The sequence below is a fragment of the Gouania willdenowi genome, chromosome 8 (genome assembly GCF_900634775.1).
Source record: "Gouania willdenowi chromosome 8, fGouWil2.1, whole genome shotgun sequence".
Taxonomy (NCBI): domain Eukaryota; kingdom Metazoa; phylum Chordata; class Actinopteri; order Blenniiformes; family Gobiesocidae; genus Gouania; species Gouania willdenowi.
The window spans coordinates 4,471,323-4,483,257 of record NC_041051.1 but is presented as its reverse complement, the minus strand read 5'-3'; the positions used below and the strand labels follow the sequence as shown (position 1 = coordinate 4,483,257).

At 49.0% G+C, this 11,935-nt stretch overlaps 1 protein-coding gene across 1 annotated transcript in view; it reads left to right on the top strand.

Moving 5' to 3' along the window:
• Positions 1-202: 202 nt before the first annotated feature.
• LOC114468740 (parvalbumin-7-like) overlaps positions 203-11,935 on the top strand; it is a 113,898-nt gene continuing 102,165 nt past the window's right edge. The window contains exon 1 of the mRNA XM_028455789.1: positions 203-296. The gene's annotated coding sequence lies outside the window, so the exon portion shown is untranslated. The remainder of the gene's footprint in view (positions 297-11,935) is intronic.

The following is an 11,935-nucleotide window of genomic DNA, read 5'->3' as shown; positions in this document are numbered from 1 at the left end:
TTATCCCAACCCTGCACACACTCAGTTTGTTTCATCCTCTCTCTCCATTTATCCCTCCCTCCTTCTCCCCTTCATCTCACCTCCAGCAATCCAGAGCTCCCTCCTCCTCTTAGAGAGAGAGAGAGAGAGTTTCTCTCTCTCTCTCTCTCCATCCCTCACCCGCTCTCCTTTTCCTATTCCTCTCTTTACCTTTTTCTCCCACTTCTTCCCAGCAGCTTCAAGCTCACAGACTCGCTGCTCTTCCTCCATCCACTGAGGGTTCAGAAGCTCTCCTGACTACGACTCAGTCACAGCAGGTGAGTGTCAGCTCTGGTGTCAGTGGGTGACTGTGGGGGTCTGGATCAGAAGTGGCTTTGGGACACTGATGGCATGAAGAATGCATTAAATACATGTTGTATTGAGAGCTGTCCTGTCTGCAGTAAGGAGAAGCTGTCAAGATGGAGCTAAAGATGCAAGAAAGAAGAGAAAGGAGAACAAATATTAGTGTCAATCATCTGCAGCATCAGGCTGAGTGAGGCAGAGTTTAGGAAGAGGAGAAAATACAATGTTGGTTCAAAGCAAAGAGAGGGAAAATACAGAAATAAACCTCACAAATTACGAAAGTGAACAAGAGATTTAAAAAAAAATGAAGAAGAAGAAGGGAAGCCTGCAGCAGAGGCTCTCCTGTAAAAACATCCCATTCACAAACAGTGTGTTTGTGAATGGGATGTGTGTGTGTGAGTGTGTATGTGTGTGTGTGTGTGTGTGTGCGTGAGTGTGTGTGTGTGTGTGTGCATGTGTATGTGTGCGTGTGTGTGTGTGAAGCAGAGCCTTCACTGAACACTTTAAAGATGCTCAGAAGTGCATTTTGTTGGAAAAGCTGCAGATTTTACTTTTTAATTATTTATTTATTTTTTTACATGTATTTATTTTTCTATACTTTTCCAACATACAACATAAACGTGATCATGGTGTGTGTGCAAACTGTTGAATTATCTCTTTCTACCCTTCGATGCTGTGCCTGTGACAGACAGATGTGGTCACAGGGTGGGGGGGCTCAGGGGTGGGGGGTGTTTGCTTGCTGCTGGATGACTCTGCACCACACACTTAAACACTCATTCTCTCTCATTGCATCACTGTCAAAGGCTTCACAGATGGTCATTGCGTTCATCACATCTGTCGCTGATACCAGCATTAGTAGATTAACATCTGTCCAAACAGCGGTGTGCACGACTGCTCTGTGTGGGCCAATTAGAACGGGACGTTTGTGTGGCGAGGATGGGGAGAAGATGATGTATTGGAAGTATGGAGGGAGGAAAGGAAGGAGGAGAGATGATGAGGAGACACTAAGGGTACCTGCTCAGGTATTAAAATAAAAAAGGGAAAGATGATGTGGAGAGAATAAAAGGCAAAAAGGGGAAATAAATGATAATAAATCATTCACACAGGGCTCATCAATGTCTGTACAATAATAATAATAATAATAATAATAATAATAATAATGACAGTATTTTTCTTTTGATAAAGCTGGCTTTTTCTTTGAGTTGAATAGACTTTATTACACATAAATAAACCTGAACACAAAAGATTAACAATCTACATATTTACGTTTTTATCCAGAATAACTAGATACATTTATTAAGATATGTAAGACAAGTGTTATTGTGCAATTAAAACTTTTTTTTTTTTTTTTTTTTAAACCTTGGGGTTGTGACCCACATGCCTGGAACCCACGCCTGGGGTCACCTATGTTTGGTACAAGGTTCTATTTTTTTCAAAACTTTTTTTTTTTTTTTACCAGTTTCCATGCCTGTATGCAGCACTTTCGCTTTGAGATACCGCTTCACATCTTTGGGGTTTAATATATTTTAAACATTAAAATAAAATAGGCTATAAATGTATAAAATTTAACACAACACAATCTTAAACAACTGTATTCTATACTTTCACTTTCTCAAATATAAATCTACGTGGCACTTCAAATAAAATGCAGTATAAAAAAGATCTGAGCTGGATCAATAACCTGTCACTAATCCTGGCCACTCTGTGTTTGTAACACAGTGTAACAAACAGGATCAATAACTCACTCTACAAGAAAAACAAAAGTCTTTGGGGTGACCAGAAATTTGTGATATCAAAGAATGGGTCAAGATTCAAAAAAGGTTGTGAACCACTGATTTAAAATGATATAATATAAGAGGAGACATGTTAGTAGCAGTAATGTTGGCTGGAATGAGGAATCAATCAACAAATTATGCCACAAACCTCCAGAGATCTAAAAGTTGATAGCGAGGGTTAAATGATCCAGTGTTTGTGTGATTGAGGAAGAGAGGCTTTACTTGTTTGTGTAAAGAAAGGTGGATGAAGTGAATGGAAAGTGAAACATTGGGGTGATGTGATGTGAACAGTGCATTAACGAGTCAGAATGGGATTCCAATGAGAGTGTGTTTATGTGTGTATCGACAGAATGAGGAGTCATTTGTTCCTGATTGACGACACAATGGCAAAGTGCTTTTTAAATAGTGCCTCAAGGTCTCCTCTGTGCAATGTATATTAAACACTAACAATAAGAGCTTTTCCATCTTCTATGGTGAGGATTATTTGTATTAACAATTTAATGTATGTCTCACTCTCAGCCCATAGGCTGTCCTGTACCTGGGCTCCTCACATTCACCTGGTGTTAGTAGGTGAGAGTATATAAGGAGGGCTTTGGGTCAAATCCATTTTTCAATTACATCTTCAATTATCCATGTTCGATTACAACTCAGTTATAACTATGGTGGCATTTTTCCCCAATTATAATTAAAATTAAAATTATAATGTTTTCCCTGTAAGTTGGGTGACCAGATTTTCAAAAGAAACTGTCTACATATTCAATTCAACTTTATTCATTAGCAGAAATTACAACAAAGTCATTTTAACAAAACATAAAGTTCATAGTAAGAAAGAAAGAACACAACAAGATCCCCATGAACAAGCATTTAGCGACAGTGGGAAGAAAAAAACTCCCTCTTTTTTATAGGAAGAAATCTCCAGCAGTTTGCTTATCCAAGTCCCGTCCCCTGTTTTGTACACAGAAAATTTACATCAAAGCTTGTCTCTCTGGTCAAACAGTCTAAGGTTGTTCTGAACACAATTTCATTTTTTGTCCTTTTTTATGTAGGATTTATTCTCATCTGTAGTCAGTGTTGTCTTTTTTCATTCCTCCTCTCCATCGTTGTTCGTGTCGTCCTTGTTCTCTGCCGATTTCATTCCCCGACTTTGTTTGCGTTCCTCCAGTTCAAAATAAAACTTCGTCTTTCGAAGTTCCTTGTTTTGTCTCTGCATCAAGGTTATTCTAGCTGTTAATAGCTATTGACAGTGCTGTGTTTTCCAATGCTAGATTTAACCCTTTCTCGTATAAACATTACTCTGTCTTAGTTTATAAGCAGTTTGTTTGTATATGAAACGTTTTTGTATTTGATATGGGAGTGTTTTAAGTGAGGCCCTAAATGTGAGAATTTGTGTGTTGTAGTGTATTATTTCTTGCAGTTTTAGGTATTTGGCCTTTTCAATTAGTTCGTTTGTGTGTGCGTTGTGTGGTGCTTTATATAGAATTCTAATTGCTTTTTTTTAAGTTTAAATAAAGGTTCAAGATACGTTTTGTAGGTGTTTCCCCATATTTCTGAGCAGTAATTTAAATGTGACCCAATAAGGGAAGAATAGATTGTCTTCAGTGATTTGGTATGTAGTATTTGTTGTAATTTCCATAGGATGAAGTTCTGTTTTCAATGTTTTGTTTTTAAGATATTTTTTTTATAATGTTTTTTTTTTTTTTTTTTTTTTTTTGCATGTGTTTGCGTGTGTTTCTGGGTGGAGGTTGTCGTTAGTATTAAATATTGTAAATATTGGTAAATGGTCGGCAATGTCATTTATTAATATTCCATCTATTATTTTGGTTAGGTTCTCATTAAATATGTCTATTTTGCAATCAGGAGACAAACAACAGATTAATATGCTCTCTCCCTTTGGTCTCGTTGAAGGAGAAAGCATGAGAGGAAGCTAACGAGTAATGTTGTCAATGCCATCGACCAATCAGCATCAAGTTGCAAATGTGTGGAAGACTGTTGAGCTTTTTAATTGGTTTATATTGAAAGTGCTACTATGGCAACTGTTGTGATTGACAGCTCACAGTCAACAGAGATCACATTTTTAAGTTCAATGCGCTGCTGCTTTTCTGTTTCTTTTTGAGTTTTTTCAGTCAGCGGCAACTGACGTTAATTTCTTAATAAACGGGACTGAGTTTGTGAAAAACCGCAACAAATCAATGGTTTAGCGGGAAATCGACCGAGACACAGAACGTAACTCTGAAAAACGGACTGTCCCAGGTAAATGGGGATGTCTGGTCACCTTATATGTAAGTCAATTACAATTACGTTCTCAATTACTAAATTGCTATTGCACCACATACACATATATACACATAGGTTGGATGGGGAGCACCGCTCCCCTTCATCCACCTTTTTTTGATAGCACTTCACACATTCACTAAACACACACATTCACTCAGGGGATAGGGAAATGCCTCTTCATTGGGGAATGGAGAGGCACCATAACAGGATGGTGGGTAGCTTCACACGTGTGGGCCTGTCGGGTGGGGGCCCAGCCCCTCTGTTGATGGCTGGGCTGCCGTGTAGAGATCGGAAGGGTGCGGTCGGGTGTGGTGGGGCGGTGGGTCTCTGGTGGGCGTGGAGGGGTGTTGCTGGGGGCTCTCTTTGCAGGATCTCTCCGGGCGGTGCCGGCCTGGCGGGGCGTGGGGTGCCCCTTCCCTACGGGTTGGGGCTTGGTGCTTGTCTCGTCTCCTGGTAGCCTTGGGGGCGCACCTTGCGGCATGTGGATCCGGGGCGGTGGGCGCGCTGGGGAAGGCTGGCGTCTACGCCGGGGTTGGGGCGTGGTTGCTTGGCGCTCCGGGATAATGCTTTTTGCTGGGGGGCGGCTCTAGCTGTTCCGGTGGTTGGCCTGGGGACTCGCCCTTGGGGGTTCCCTGTCCTGCGGTGGTGACCTTGGGGTCCGGCGGGCCTGGCCGGCTGGCCGGGCCAGTTCTGGCGGGGGTCTTCCCGGGCCCTACCATGCCTGTGGGTGAGGTGTGGCTGGGCCTTTTAGTGGGGGGGGGGGGGGGAGACTGTCTAGGGCTCATCGCGCGGGTGGCATCAAGGAATGACGATCTGGCCCGCTCTGGGGTGCTCGCTCGGTGCGCCTGGGGCTCCCTGGCCCCCGCTCTTTCTGCTGGCCTGGTTGCATCTGCGGGCCCCGGGCAGTTCCTGGGTTTGCGGTAGCGGTTTTTGCACACATACTGGTCTACGATGCACTGGCACGCCTTGGGATGTGGGATAAAACTCATACTGGGCTTAACTTTAGACACATTAATCCCAAATACCTGCTTTAGGTATTACCACTCACTCATTCACCCTGTTCACAGCCACCACCAATATAGCTAAGCTTCACACTTGTCACTATACTGGCTTGATTACACAACATAATAAGCACAATATATTCTACAACTTCACATCTCACCCTCACTGTAAAATAATATATTCTTCCCCACCCTTTCTATTTCCTACCTTGAGTCTCTCCTCCCTGCTCCCTTTCCCCTCCCCTTCCCCCTAGTTGTAACACTGCTCTCCCTTTTTATATCCCCCCTATAATAAAAGATTTCTTACCTTTCCTTATGGTGGTGATGGTCACAATTAAGCAATAAAATAAATATATCAATTTAAATGAATAAATCAATTTATTTTATTGCAATAACAAAACATGCATTGCTGTCTCATAATGATTGAACTTCTTGTAGTGTTGATCTTTGACAGCATGTGCAGACAAGTAGAAAAAAAACCAAATTCAATTAATTACAAATAATGAGCCTGAAATAAATAACCTCATAAAACTCAACCTTCCTCTTGTGTTAGCTTTCTGTCAGCATCTCTTATGATAACAAGTGAGTTTTGAGCCATATCTTAAATCAGCTGTAAAATACACAAAAAAATATTATCTATCATCTAATTAGTTTCTCATCTCTTGGTTATCATGTGGTTCTCTCTGCCACTCTTTCCTCTTGCTCTCTGTCCCCCTGTCTCGTCTTCCCCTCCTCCTCCGCCTTCGCTCGGCGCCAGCTCTCCCGTTGGGTTTGGCGTGGGGGGCTCCTGTCGGCCCGGGGTGCTGGTGGGGGGGCTGTGGCCTTCGCTTGGGGGGCGGGCATTGCTGCGCTGGGTGGGTGGCTCGGGGGTTGGCTCGTCTGGGGGCCTGGGGTGGTGGGGTTCGTGGCTTCGGGACGGGGGGGTCCGGGATGGGGGTGGCGCTGGGGGCGGCTGCTCTTGGGGGCGGCATTTGCGTCCTGGGTTGTTGGGTGGCGGGGTGGTGCGGTGGGTTGCTCTGCCGGCCGGTCTGGGCGCCTTGGCCTGGTTCCCTGGGGCGCGCCTTCGCTGAGCGTGCCGCTGGCGCGGTAGGCCGGGCCGCCCCCTCCCCCTCCTCCTCGGGGGCTCACTTGGGGGATCGCAGGGGCCGGTTGTGGGGCCTCACCCACGCTGGGGCCTCCCCTGGGCCGTGCTAGGTGGGTGTGTGTGGTGGCGCGGCCGGTGGCTCCTGTCCTGGCGGATCCGGGTCGGGGTGGATGGTCTGCTGGCTGGGGGCGCCGGGCCCCGTGGGTGCCGTGTCTGGGCGGGGGTGCCCCGGGGGTGAGTCTCTGGGTTCGGCGTCTCGGGGTGCGCCCTCCCACCGTCTGCCCGGGGACGGCTGGGGCCTGCTGTCATCCGGGCTGTGCTGGTGTCGGGGGTGTCTCATGTCGGCGCGGGGGTGATTGGGGTGGTCTCCGTGGGTGGGGGGGGCTCTGCTGGCGACATTGATGTGGGGTTGCAGTGCCTGGCTGGGGGAGCATGGGTTCGCCTACCTATCGGTCCGTGGCTGGCAGGGTGGCCCTGCTTGGGTGGTTGGTGGCGTCCTCTCTCATCGGGGGGGCCGGGGTCGCCCACCTGTGGAGGGTGCCATGTCGTGGTGTCGTGCGGGCCTGTGTTGGCCCTGGTGTGGGAGCTGGCCTCTCTCCTGCGCGGTCGCCGCCTGCTTTGGCGGGGCGTGCCGCTTTGGGCCGGCTGGCGGCGGGGGTCGCCTCCTGGACTGCTGGGGGATGTGGCTGGTGCCTGGCTCCTGCCGTGCTCCGTATGGCCGCCGCGGTTCGGGGGGTGCCGCGGGGGGTCTCCGGTTGTGCTGCTCGGCGCGTCTCTGGGGCCCGCGGTGCCGTGTGCCCGTCTGCGCCGTCTGCCCAGTCTGGTGGCCCGCCGTGCGGACGGGCCGGGCTCCTACCAGACAGGCCTCCTACATGGACACTTCACATCACTCACTCCCAGCTGGTCTGGCTCACCCACTTGTTGCACCACACTCACATACCCAACCCTTGGGGGGCTGGATGGTGGGGCTGGGGGTGGAGGGGGCCGCCGCCTGCGCTACTAAGTAGTGGCGCGGGGGCGGCACTCCCACCTCTGGCTGCCCTACTAATCCCTCCAATTTTAATTACACCTCAACACACCACCCCCCGGAGGGTGGGACCACCACTTCCACCCTCCGGAGCTATTGCACCACATACACATATATACACATAGGCTGGATGGGAAGCACCGCTCCCCTCCATCCACCCTTTTTTAATAGCACTTCATACTTTCACTAAACACATACATTCACTCAGGGGATAGGGAAGTGCTTCTCCATTGGGGAATGAAGAGGCACCATAACAGGGTGGTGGGTAAATTCACACATCTGGGCCTGTCGGGTGGGGGCCCGGCCCGTCTGTTGATGGCTGGGCTACCGTGTGGGAATCGGGGGGTGCGGTCGGGCATGGCGGGGCGGTGGGTCTCTGGGGGGTGTGGAGGGGGGTTGTTGGGGGCTCCCTTTGCGGGGTCTCTCCGGGCGGTGCCGGCCTGGTGGGGCGTGGGGGTGCCCCTTCCCTGCGGGTGGGGCTTGGCGCTTGTCTTGTTTCCTGGTTGCCTTGGGGGCGTGCCTCACGGCGTGTGGGTCCGGGGCGGCTTGCCATGCCGGTGTGGGGGGTGGGTGCGCTGGGGGGTGCCGGCGTCTGCTCCGGGGTTGGGTTGCTTGGCGCTCCGGGGTGGTGCTCTTTGCTGGGGGGCGGCTCTAGCTGTTCTGGGGGTTGAGGTCGGTATCGGCCACTTGGTAGGTCTGTCCTGCTATTTGCGGGCTGGCGGGTGGGTGGGTTCTGCGCCTTTGGCTGGGGGCTGCTGCTCCGCATCGGTTGTGTGCCGTTGGGGTCCCTCTCTCCTGTGGTGGCGGCCGCCGGTCGTTCTTGCACCGGGGTGGGGATTGCCCCGTGGCCTGCGCTGTCCGGCGGGGGGCGGGACCTGGGCAAATGTCTTTGTGCCGTCTGGGGCTGCGCGGTCTTGCTGGGTTGTGGCCTGTTCGGGGGGTGGGGGGGTGCCCCCCACGGAGGTCTGGCCCGGGGGCTCGCCCTTGGGGATTCCCTGTCCTGCGGTGGTGCCCTTTGGGTCCGGCGGGTCTGGCCGGCTGGCTAGGCCGGTCCTGGCGTGGGTCCGCCGGGGCAGGTGGTACGGGCCGCGCCCTGCCGTACCTGCGGGTGGGGCCCCGGCTTGGGCGGCGCCCTGTGAGCCGGGCTCTGCGGTGTGGCTGGGCCCTTTGGTGGGGGGAGGGGGGGGCGTCTGCGGCGCATCGCGCGGGCGGCATCAAGGAAAGGCGATCTGGTCTGCTCTGGGGTGCTTAGTCGGTGCGCCTGGGGGACGGCGGGGCGGCTTGCAGCATCCCCTTGGTGCCCTCGGCGACTATGGGCGTGGTTGTCGTCCCTGGGGGCGCTGCTCTCGGTGCTGCTTCCGTTCCGGGTCCTTCTGGCCTGGAGTCCGGACCCTGCTGGCTCTGGGCCCACGGCTGCCCATTCCGCGCGGCTCTGGCCGTCTGCTGGGCAGGGGCCTTGGCTCCTCTGCTGAGGTCTTGGGCGGGGGGCTCTCTGGGCCCTTCCCTTGGGGGGTTTGGGTGCTTGAGTGTGGGGTTGGATGCTGGCGGGGGGCCTTGGGGTTGGGGGTTGGGGTCGGTGGGGGATGCGCTGGGTGCTCGGCTGCTTGGGGCTTCCTCGGATGTGTGTGTGGGGGGCGGTGGCTGCCTCTCGGCCTGGGATCTTGGGGGCATCTGGGGGGTTGCTCGGCCGCAGGGGGGTTGCCTGGGGCTCCCTGGCCTCCACTCTTTCTGCTGGCCTGGCTGCATCTGCGGGCCCAGGGCAGTTCCTGGGCTTGCAGTAGCGTTTTTTGTTTTTTTGCACATATGCTATTCTTCTATTCTTCCCCACCTTTTCTATTTCCTGTCTTTAGTCTCTCCTCCCTGCTCCCTTTCCCCTCCCCTTCCCCCTCCCCCTCCACTTAGGTGTAACACTGCTCTCCCTTTTTATATCCTCCCTATAATAAAAGATTTCATACCCTTCCTTAGGGAGGGCTGGTGATGGTCACAATTAAGCAATAAAATAAATCAATGTATTTTATTGCAATAACAAAATATGCATTGCTGTCTCATAATGATTGCACTTCCTGTGGTGTTGACCTTTGACAGCATGTGCAGACAAGAGAAAAAAAAAAAAAAATCATGGTAGGCTTCCTAATCAATTAACATATATTGGTTGGCTTAATACTTTTGGTCTGAGCCTTTTTTCTGTCAAAAATGGTTAAATGATTCTTTAGAGAAATGACAGGTAGAGAAAAAAGTTGAAACACATTTTAATAATTATTAACTACATATGTGTGTAAGCCATAGAACCATGGTTCCCCAGTTTTGCAGAATTTCCATCGTGATTACAATTGCAAAGTCAATTATCTGAGATCACTTACAATTAAATTATGATTACAATTATCAATCAATCAATCAAATTGTATTTATAGAGCACTTTTCATATATACAATATAATTCAAAGTGATTAAAACCTTACATACAATAATAATTAAAAAAAAAAAAAAAAAAAAAACCCATGCAAACAATGAACAGGAAACCCCACAATAAAATGCAGCTCAAAGTGCACTCAAAGACAACAACAAACCCTGCCCACCACACACAGACACGCAGGTTAAAATAAGGACAATAGCACATGGCTGGGTACAGAGGATCAAGGTAAGGAGCACAGGGCGACAAGACAGAGCCCTTAGCATGGCAATATAGCGAAAGCCATTTACCATCATTGAGGGCCACGAGACAGACAGCACCACTGCAGCCATGGCCCATCACAGCCCCCAGTGCAGTGGGCTCCCTCTGAGGAAACACTGGGATAGTAATTCTAAGAGATAAACCTGAAACTATAAAAACAACATAAAAGGACAATCTGAAAAATTATAAAAACATAATGAAAGATTAAAAACAGCATTGCACTGCTCCCCTACATCTCTTTCTTTTCATTGCACCTCATACATCCACTAAACACACACATTCACACAGGGGCTGCCTGACCAGCACGGCCGTCTCCTTGGCGTGGACCTTTTCTCCTCCTTGGGGTCTTGGGGTTGGGGGTTGGAGGTTGGGGTCAGTGGCATGGTGCGCTGGATCCTCGGCTCCTTGGGGCTTTCTCTGGTTTTTGTGTGGGGGCAGTGGCTGCCTCTCGGCCTAGGATCTCAGGGGCATCTGGGGGGCTGCTCGGTCATGGGGGAGTGGCCTGGGACTTAGGGATGTGACGATTCACTCAACTCCCGATATGATTCGATTCACGATACTGGGTTCACGATTTGATTCTCTCACGATTTATTTTACAAAATGGGACTGTAGACAAATGATGACTGAAAAATATTCCTTTATTTTTTTCGGGGAAAAAAATAGAAAATACTATTTTCCTTTTATTTTTCATTGTTAAAAGAATCCCTTGATAAATTATTCAAAACAATGCAATTTAACTAAAAATGAATCCTGCATGAAATTAATAAAGGAATGATACAAATGAAGAAGACGCCTATTAATTTGAATTCTTGTTCTACAGTAAACTATGCAAAACTACATAATAGTTCTTTTTATTATTAAATGTGCAACTGAAAATGTATTTTGTGCCTTAACAATTGGACTTTAAAAAAAACAGTCATTGTACTGTATTTACAACAGATATTTGTTTGGACCAGCAGAGGGCGCTGGTAACCCAGTGGTCGGTTGGCATGCAGCAATTCTAGCAGTGAAGAAGAGATGCTAAGCTACAAGACAGAGCTAATAGAAGACTTTTACAGATATTCATGTATTATTACAGATATTCTTTTGGTGCTAAAGGGGTAAGAAATCATTTATGAACATGTTTAAGAGGAGAAGGCGATTCTGCCCGCTGCTGACGCTTCTGGACGGATAAATTATCTTCGACATGACGAGTGCTGTTGTTTGTATCAGGCTTTTTCTTTCCTGCTACTTGCTTACAATGAGCTGACCAATCGTGGCAAGGTAAGGTCCAACATCACTCTCTAGGTTGCCAGTTTGTAATGACAAACAAATGCATGGCTGAATAGATAACTGGAAATGCATCCTGCAGTTTTGAAGCGCGTAATGCACAGCAGTACCAGTACATGCAGGCTGGGGGCCCTAAGCTTGGACTGCGTATAGGCTGTGCCGGCAATGCCTGGCGCCGACGTTCACATTACGTGTGAGTGACGTAGTTCAAACAAGAGAAGGATAAATATATAGCGCCCTCTGCTGTTTAAAAAAGTACTGCGATTCAATTTTCAGAGTATCAATATAAACCGTGATACCTATGAATCGATTTTTAACTGCCTTACGATTAATCGTTACATCCCTACTGGAACCCCTTGGCTCCCGTAGTTTCTGCCAGCCTGGCTACATCTCGGGCCTGGGGCAGCGCTTGGGTTCGCAGAAGCGGTTCTTGCACAAACATTGGTCATGGATGCACTATCCTTGGGCTGTGGGATAAACTCGTACTGGGCTTAACCTTAGACACGTTGATCCA